Source organism: Lolium perenne, chromosome 7 (assembly GCF_019359855.2).
Source record: "Lolium perenne isolate Kyuss_39 chromosome 7, Kyuss_2.0, whole genome shotgun sequence".
Lineage (NCBI taxonomy): Eukaryota > Viridiplantae > Streptophyta > Magnoliopsida > Poales > Poaceae > Lolium > Lolium perenne.
Window position 1 is genome coordinate 171,556,406 of NC_067250.2, and position 10,786 is coordinate 171,567,191.

Genomic DNA, 10,786 nt, shown 5'->3' on the forward strand with positions numbered 1-10,786 from the left:
GAGTTGAAGCAGAGAGAGCATCAAAAAGCAAGTTCAAAACACATTTAAGTCTAACCCAGTTCCTATGCATAGGAATCTTGTACACAAATAAATTCATGAAGAACAAAGTGACAAGCATAGGAAGATAAAACACAAGTAACATCAAAATTTTCAGCATGTAGAGAGGTGTTTTAGTAACATGAAAATTTCTACAACCATATTTTTCTCTCTCATAATAATTTTCAGTAGCTTCATGAATAAACTCAACAATATAACTATCACATAAAGCATGTTTTTCATGATCCACAAACACATAATTTTTATCAAGCTCAAAAATAGTGGGATCAAAACTTTCAAACCCACTTTTTAAAAATCTATAACAAGATGATTGATCATTCTCATGAGATATGGGACTCCTAGATAAAGTCAAGACCTCTCCAATCCCATTTTCATTAGTAGTACAATTAATATTATCAAGTAACATAGGACCATCATCTAGAGCTTTATCATAAACATTTGCCAAGCAAAACTCTTTAGTACCATGCATTTCGATATCAGGCACAAACAAAGCATTCTCATAAGATTTATCAAAATAGCATGGATTATCATAGATAACAGTAGCATAATTATTCTCACAAGTTTTACTCATAGGGAATATTTCAAGAGAATCCACAGGAACATAACATTCATCCTCCTTTGGTAAGCATGGAGGACAATCAAATAGTGTAAGAGATAAAGAGTTACTCTCATTAGAAGGTTGGCATGGGTAGCTAATCCATTCTTCCTCCTTTTGTTCATCACTCTCCTCCTCTTTTTCATCCAATGAGCTTTCAGGTTCATCAATTTCTTCTTTCACAGGTTCCTGCAAATTGTGAGTGCATTCTTGTGCATGAATGAGTCTCTCTTTATAATCAGTGATATAAGGATTATTGCTGTAACTTTCTATGCAAAAATAAAGGATAGAAGAGACATAATCTTTAAGGTTTTTACAAGCAATACAAGTTTCATAAGCCATGAAGGATTCTATCTCAGAAGCTCCCGTAAATAAAACAAATTGTTCTACCTCTTCGAACCCAAGATGAATATAGTTATTCCAATGATAGTTCATAATTAATACTTCTTCACTAAATCCACATTGGAATTTAAGATGTTTAGTATCCTGTTTAGAGCAACAGTTTATATCATGGCGTTTAAGCAAGATTTTAGCAATTGTATTCAATTTTTCTAACACGGCACTCATGACTTTACCCTTTCTTGATTCTCTATAATTCATATATAATTCTATAAGCTCCATCATGGTTATGGGTTCTTCCATAACAACAGTTTTTAATTTTTCGGTTTTTCAATTTTTTATGGATTTTCGGGTATATAAGAAAAATAAAACAAGACAAAAATAAACTAGACAAAAGTAAACTAAGCAAAATAATACTAGACAGAAATAAACTAAGCACAAATAAACTAGACAAAAGTAAACTAAGAAAAACAAAATAAAATAAAATAAAAACAGAGAGAGAGGTAGAGTGTACTCCCTAGGTGAACTTATGAGTAGAGCTATGCCTCCCCGGCAACGGCGTCGAAAAATAGTCTTGATAACCCACAAGTATAGGGGATCGCAACAGTCTTCGAGGGAAGTAAAACCCAAATTTATTGATTCGACACAAGGGGAGACAAAGAATACTTATAAGCCTTAACAACTGAGTTGTCAATTCAGTGCACACTGAAAAGCACTAGTAAGAGGGGTGATGTGAAAGCAGCGATAATATGAGAGCAATAGTAACAGATAACACATCAGCGATAGAATAAGAATACGTAGGCGATGGCACCAGAAAATAGTTGATACTACTTCTAATGACATATAGGACCGACTGAGTATTTGATGATGAAAGATGGACCGGGGTTCCCAGCTATCTACACTAGTGGTAACTCTCCAATTAATAACAAGTGTTGGGTGAAGAAATTACAGTTGGCAAATTGACAGGATTGAAATAGCATTAAGACAGAACATCAAGTTTATTAATCATTGATAACCCACAAGTATAGGGGATCGCAACAGTCTTCGCGGGAAGTAAAACCCAATTTATTTATTCGACACAAGGGGAGGTAAAGAATACTTATAAGACTTAACAACTGAGTTGTCAATTGCTGCACCTGGAAAAGCACTAGTAACAGGGGTGATGTGAAAGCAGCAGTAATATGAGAGCAATAGTAACAGTAACACAGCAGTAGTAGCAATAACACAGAGGCGATGGCACGAGAAAATAGTTGATACTACTTCCAATGACATATAGAAACGGGTATATGATGATGAGAGATGGACCGGGGTTCCCAGCGATCTACACTAGTGGTAACTCTCCAATAACAAATAACAAGTGTTGGGTGAACAAATTACAGTTGGGCAATTGATAGGATTGAAATAGTATTAAGACAGAACATCAAGATTATTAATCATGTAGGCATGTTTTCCATATATAGTCATACGTGCTCGCAATGAGAAACTTGTACAACATCTTTTGTCCTACCAGCCGGTGGCAGCCGGGCCTCAAGGGAATCTACTGGCTATTAAGGCACTCCTTTTAATAGAGCACCGGAGCAAAGCATTAACACTTGGTGAAAACATGTGATCCTCATATCACAGCCTTCCCCTCCGGTTGTCCCAATTTCTGTCACTTTGGGGCCTCGGGTTCCGGACAGCAATATGTGCAAACAACTTGTAGATACAATCTAAGCAATAATTATAGAGCTTAAATCTAAGATCATGCCACTCGGGCCCTAGTGACAAGCATTAAGCATAACAAGATTGCAGCAACAATAACTTCACAAACTTTATAGATAGACTAATCATAATGTATCATCCATCGGATCCCAACAAACACAACACCGATTACATCAGATGGATCTCAATCATGTAAGGCAGCTCATGAGATCATTGTATTGAAGTACATGGGAGAGAGTACCAACTAGCTACTGCTAGAACCCGTAGTCCATGGGGGAACTACTCACGGAGCATGATGGAGGCGGTGGCGTCGATGGAGATGGCTTCCGGGGGCACTTCCCCGTCCCGGCAGGGTGCCGGAACAGAGACTTCTGTCCCCCGAATTGGAGTTTCGCGATGGCGGCGGCGCCCTTGGAGTCTTTCTGGAGTTTCGTCAATTCGTATCGCGTTTTTAGGTCGAAAGGGCTTATATAGGCGAAGAGGTGGTGCAGGAGGGGCACCAGGGCGCCCTCCCCATAGGCCGGCGCGGCCAGGGGCCTACCCGCGCGACCCTATGGTGTGGGGGGCCTGGGCCTCCTCTCCGTCTCCCCTTCGGTGTCCTAGTCCGTCTCGGTGAATTATGATGTTTGGTCTTCGTTTCGTCGAATTCCGAGAATATTGCCCGAACAGCCTTTCTGGAACCAAAAACAGCAGAAAACATGAACTGGCACTTCGGCATCTTGTTTTTTTTGCGAGGAAGAAGGCGAATTCATTGATACTCCAAACTTACAGAAAAGCCCAGAACAAAGCCAAAATTACAAAGAAGTCCTGCTGAGCTCCAGCTTCGACGGCAACCAGGACGAGAGGGAGACGCACCGCTGCCGATCTTCGTCTTCAAGCCTTCGATCGACGAAATCCCCATGACAGCCGGGAAGTCCCCGCTCACCGCCCCCGTAGGGGTAACGCCCAGGACCAACGTCTCCGCCGCAAAGCATCGAAACGCCATCTTCACCTTATTCGCACCTCCAATCCAGTGCCACGCCAGATCGGACCGGGGAGATCCACGCCGCGCGAATCCAGAGATCCGCGAGCGCGGAAGACGCAGGCGCACCGTCGCAAAGCTCCGCCGAGCTCCGCCGATGGAGGGGTCGCACACCTGCACCAAAAGCCACATCAGCGCCGCCGCCGCCTCCGCAACACCGCCCGCAGCACACCCACGCAACCCTACACTAACTACAACCGTGAAACGAGGATCCCCCACCATCCCGCCGCCGAGGCGGCCGACGGAGGGCGAGAGATCCAGCGAATCCCCGGTGGAGAGGTGGATCGGACGGGAAGTTTCACAAAATCGCCTCCGCTACAGTGACAGGGGAGGAGAGACGCTTATGCTTCACTTCGGCATCTTGTTAATAGGTTAGTTCCGGAAAACGCATAAAAACATTATAAAGTGTGAGAAAAACATGTAGGTAATGTCATAAAACAAGCATGGAACATCAGAAATTATGGATACGTTGGAGACGTATCAGCATCCCCAAGCTTAGTTCCTACTCGTCCTCGAGTAGGTAAACGATAAAAAGAATAATTTCTGTAGTGACATGCTACTTACATAACCTTGATCATACTATTGTAAAGCATATGAGATGAATGAAGTGACTCAAGGCAATGATCTATAGTTGCTAACAAATAGATAACATATAGCAAAACTTTTCATGAATAGTACTTTCAACGCAAGCATCAAAAGTCTTGCATAAGACTTAACTCATAAAGCAATAAATTCAAAGTAAAGGCATCGAAGCAACACAAAGGAAGATTTAAGTTTCAGCAGTTGCTTTCAACTTTCAACATACATATCTCATGGATAATTGTCAACACAAATTAGTATGATGAATGCAATAAGCAAGTATGTAAGAATCAATGCACAGTTGACACAAGTGTTTGCTTCTAAGATGGAAGGAAGTAGGTAAACTGACTCAACATAAAGTAAAAGAAAGGCCCTTCGCAGAGGGAAGCAGGGATAAAATCATGTGCTAGAGCTTTTCAAGTTTTGAAATCATATAGAGCATAAAATTAAAGTTTTGAGAGGTGTTTGTTGTTGTCAATGAATGGTAGTGGGAACTCTAACCCCCTTGCCAGACAGACTTTCAAAGAGGGGCTCCCATGATTATTTTTATTTTTGGGTGACACTCCTTCCAACCTTTGCTTTCACAAACCATGGCTAACCGAATCCTCGGGTGCCTTCCAACAATCACATACCATGAAGGAGTGTCTTTTTATTTTAGTTTTATTTAGAGATGACACTCCTCCCCACCTTTGCTTTCTCAAGCCATGGCTAACCGAATCCTCGGGTGCCTTCCATCAATCACATACCATGGAGGAGTGTCTATTAAGGTTAATTAATTTGGGGTTGGGAACCCCATTGCTAGCTCTTTTTGCAAAATTATTGGATAAGCGGATGAAGCCACTAGTCCATTGGTTAAAGCTGCCCAACAAGATTGAAAGATAAAACACCACATACTTCCTCATGAGCTATAAAACATTGACACAAATTGAGAAGCATTTTGAATTGTTTAAAGGTAGCACATGAAGTATTTACTTGGAATGGCAGGAAATACCACATAGTAGGTAGGTGATGTCTACTCACACTTCTTTTCCTGTAGACAGTGTTGGGCCTCCAAGAACAGAGGTTTGTAGAACAGCAGCAAGTTTTCCCTTAAGTGGTCCACCCAAGGTTTATCGAACTCAGGGAGGAAGAGGTCAAAGATATCCCTCTCAAGCAACCCTGCGATCACAATGCAAGAAGTCTCTTGTGTCCCCAACACACCTAATACACTTGTCAGATGTATAGGTGCACTAGTTCGGCGAAGAGATAGTGAAATACAGGTGGTATGAATGAATATGAGCAGTAGTAACGGCACCAGAAAATAGCTTGATGCTACAACTGGCGTGTGGTTGATGGTGGTAATATTGCAAGCAGTACAGATGCAGTAAAACAGTAAACAAGCAGCGATTTCAGTATTTGGGAACAAGGCCTAGGGATTATACTTTCGCTAGTGGACACTCTCAACATTGATCACATAATAAAACCACTCTACAGGATGATGAACACCACTAATTGTGTAGGATTACACGAACCCTCAATGCCAGAGTTAACAAGCTCCACAATATTTGATATTCATATTTAAATAACCTTAGAGTGCATGATAGATCAATAGTGATACAAAACACATTATAATCATAAAGGGATATAAATAAGCACTTCACTATGCTATTCATAACAGTGAATAAGTATTCTGTGAAATATAGCCTAAGAGACCCACACGGTGCACACACTGTCACCTTTACACACGTGGGACAAGGAGTCTCCGGAGATCACATAAGTAAAATCCACTTGAATAGCATAACGACATCTAGATTACAAGCATAATCATATGGATCTCAATCATGTAAGGCAGCTCATGAGATCATTGTATTGAAGTACATAGGGAGAGAGATTAACCACATAGCTACCAGTACAGCCCTTAGCCTCGATGGAGAACTACTCCCTCCTCATGGGAGACAGCAGCGGTGATGAAGATGGCGGTGGTGTCGATGGAGATGCCTTCCGGGGGCACTTCCCCTTCCCGGTGGCGTGCCGGAACAGAGACTCCTGTCCCCCAGATCTTGGCTTCGCGATGGCGGCGGCTCTAGAAGGTTTCTCGTACCGTGGCTTTTCCGTATCGAAGATTTAGGTCAGGGACCTTTATATAAGCGAAGAGGCGGAGTCGGAGGGCTGACGAGGCGACGACACAATAGGGGGGCGCGGCCCACACCCTGGCCGCGCCAGCCTGGTGTGTGGGGCCCCCAGGGCTCCCCTCTGGTGGCTCTCGGGTGTTCTGGAAGCTTCGTGGGATTCTAAGATGCTGGGCGTTGATTTCGTCCAATTCCAAGAATATTTCCTTACTAGGATTTCTGAAACCAAAAACAGCAGAAAACAGGAACTGGCACTTCGGCATCTCGTCAATAGGTTAGTTCCGAAAAACGCATAAAATCATCATAAAGTGTGTATAAAACATGTAGGCATTGTCATAAAACAAGCATGGAACATAAGAAATTATCGATACGTTGGAGACGTATCAGCATCCCCAAGCTTAGTTCCTACTCGTCCCGAGTAGGTAAACGATAACAAAGATAATTTCTCAAGTGACATGCTACCAACATGATCTTAATCATACTATTGTAAAGCATATAAGATGAATGCAGCGATTCAAAGCAATGGTAAATACAATGGTTAAACAATTGAATCATATAGCAAAGACTTTTCATGAATAGTACTTTCAAGACAAGCATCAATAAGTCTTGCATAAGAGTTAACTCATAAAGCAATAGATTCTAAATAAAGGCATTGAAGCAACACAAAGGAAGATTAAGTTTCAGCGGTTGCTTTCAACTTATAACATGTATATCTCATGGATATTGTCAACATAAAGTAATATAACAAGTGCAATATGCAAGTATGTAGGAATCAATGCACAGTTGACACAAGTGTTTGCTTCTTGAGATGGGAGGAAATAGGTAAACTGACTCAACATAAAAGTAGAAGAAAGGCCCTTCGACGAGGGAAGCATTGATTGCTATATTTGTGCCAGAGCTTTTATTTTGAAAACATAAAGAGAGCATAAAAGTAAATTTTGAGAGGTGTTTGTTGTTGTCAACGAATGGTAGTGGGCACTCTAACCCCCTTGCCAGACAGACTTTCAAAGAGCGGCTCCCATGAAACATTTTTATTTTTGGGTGGCACTCCTTCCAACCTTGCTTTCACAAACCTTGGCTAACCGAATCCTCGGGTGCCTGCCAACAATCTCATACCATGAAGGAGTGCCTTTTTATTTTAGTTTTATTTAGATGACACTCCTCCCCACCTTTGCTTTCTCAAGCCATGGCTAACCGAATCCTCGGGTGCCGTCCAACAATCACATACCATGGAGGAGTGTCTATTTTTGTAAAATTATGAAGGTTAATTAATTTGGGACTGGGAATCCCATTGCCAGCTCTTTTTGCAAAATTATTGGATAAGCGGATGAAGCCACTAGTCCATTGGTGAAAGTTGCCCAACAAGATTGAAAGATAAACACCACATATTTCCTCATGAGCTATAAAACATTGACACAAATAAGAGATGATAAATTTTGAATTGTTTAAAGGTAGCACTCATGCAATTTACTTTGGAATGGCAGAAAATACCATGTAGTAGGTAGGTATGGTGGACACAAGTGGCATAGTTATTGGCTCAAGGATTTGGATGCATGAGAAGTAATCCCTCTCAATACAAGGCTTAGGCTAGCAAGGTTATTTGAAGCAAACACAAGTATGAACCGGTACAGCAAAACTTACATAAGAACATATTGCAAGCATTATAAGACTCTACACTGTCTTCCTTGTTTCTCAAACACCTTACTAGAAAATATCTAGACCTTAGAGAGACCAATCATGCAAACCAAATTTAAGCAAGCTCTATGTATTTCTTCACTAATAGGTGCAAGGTATATGATGCAAGAGCTTAAACATGAGCACAACAATTGACAAGTATCACATTGTTCAAGACATTATACCAATTACTACATGTAGCATTTTCTGTTTCCAACCATATAAAAATTAACGAAGCAGTTTCAACCTTCGCCATGAACATTAAAAGCTAAGAACACATGTGTTCATATGAACCGGCGGAGCGTGTCTCTCTCCCACACAAGCATTTATTCAACAAAGACAAAATCAAAAACAAATAGACACTCCAAGTAAAGTACATAGGATGTGACTGAATAAAAATATAGTTTCAAGAGAAGTGACCTGATAATTTTGTCGATGAAGAAGGGGATGCCTTGGGCATCCCCAAGCTTAGATGCTTGAGTCTTCTTGAAATATGCAGGGATGAACCACCGGGGCATCCCCAAGCTTAGAGCTTTCACTCTTCTTGATCATATTGTATCATCCTCCTCTCTTGACCCTTGAAAACTTCCTCCACACCAAACTCAAAGCAACTCATTAGAGGGTTAGTGCATAATCAAAATTCACGTGTTCAGAGGTGACACAATCATTCTTAACACTTCTGGACATTGCCCAAAGCTTCTGAAAGTTAATGGAACAAAGAAATCCATCCAACATAGCAAAAGAGGCAATGCGAAATAAAAGGCAGAATCTGTCAAAACAGAACAGTCCGTAAAGACGAATTTCTAAGAGGCACCAGACTTGCTCAAATGAAAATGCTCAAATTGAATGAAAGTTGCGTACATATCTGAGGATCACTCACGTAAATTGGCAGAATTTTCTGAGTTACCTACAGAGAATTAGGCCCAAATTCGTGACAGCAAGAAATCTGTTTCTGCGCAGTAATCCAAATCTAGTATGAACCTTACTATCAAAGACTTTACTTGGCACAACAATGCAACAAAACTAAGATAAGGAGGGGTTGCTACAGTAGTAACAACTTCCAAGACTCAAATATAAAATAAAAGTGTAGTAGTAAAATAAACACATGGGTTATCTCCCAAGAAGTGCTTTCTTTATAGTCATTAAGATGGGCCCAGCAGTTTAAATGATGCACTCGCAAGAAATAGTATTTGAAGCAAAAGAGAGCATCAAAAAGCAAATTAAAAACAAATTTAAGCCTAACATGCTTCCTATGCATAGGAATCTTGTAAATAAACAAGTTATGTAGGCATAATGCAACAGGCATAGGAAAACTAGACAAGCTCAACTTCAAAATTTTAAGCATATAGAGAGGTGTTTTAGTAACATGAAAATTTCTACCACCATATTTTCCTCTCTCATAATAATGTCCAGTAGCATCATGAGCAAACTCAACAATATAACTATCACATAAAACATTCTTATCATGAGTCTCATGCATAAAATTATTACTACCCACATAAGCATAATCAATTTTATTAGTAATAGTGGGAGCGAATTTAACAAAGTAGCTATCATTATTATTCTCGTCATCAAATATAGGAGGCATATTGTAATCATAATCAAATTTATCCTCCATAACAGGTGGCACCAAAAGACCACTATCATTATAATCATCATAAATAGGAGGCAAAGTATCATCAAAGTAAATTTTCCCCTCAATGCTTGGGGGACTAAAAAGATCATGCTCATCGAAGCCAGCTTCCCCAAGCTTAGAATTTTCCATATCATTAGCAACAATGGTGTTCAAAGTGTTCATACTAATATGTTCCATGGGTTTTTTAATTTTTGCATCAAACCATCCATGTCTTAATTCAGGAAATAGAATAAAAAGCTCCATGTTGCTTTCCATTATGCCTTACTAGTGTAAAACAAGAAACAAAAAGATGCAATTGCAGGATCTAAAGGAAATAGCTTCGAGTACTTACAACGGCGCCGGAAAATAGCTTAGTACCCGAGATCCGGAGTGTGAGTACCTTTTACCTTTCCTCCCCGGCAACGGCGCCAGAAAATATGCTTGATGTCTACTCACACTTCTTTTCCTGTAGACAGTGTTGGGCCTCCAAGAGCAGAGGTTTGTAGAACAGCAGCAAGTTTTCCCTTAAGTGGAACACCCAAGGTTTATCGAACTCAGGGAGGAAGAGGTCAAAGATATCCCTCTCAAGCAACCCTGCGATCACAATGCAAAAAGTCTCTTGTGTCCCCAACACACCTAATACACTTGTCAGATGTATAGGTGCACTAGTTCGGCGAAGAGATAGTGAAATACAGGTGGTATGAATGAATATGAGCAGTAGTAACGGCACCAGAAAATAGCTTGATGCTACAACTGGCGTGTGGTTGATGGTGGTAATATTGCAAGCAGTACAGATGCAGTAAAACAGTAAACAAGCAGCGATTTCAGTATTTGGGAACAAGGCCTAGGGATTATACTTTCGCTAGTGGACACTCTCAACATTGATCACATAATAAAACCACTCTACACTCTGTTGCTGGATGATGAACACCTCTAATTGTGTAGGATTACACGAACCCTCAATGCCGGAGTTAACAAGCTCCACAATATTCGATATTCATATTTAAATAACCTTAGAGTGCATGATAGATCAATAGTGATACAAAACACATTGTAATCATAAAGGGATATAAATAAGCACTTCACTATGCTATTCA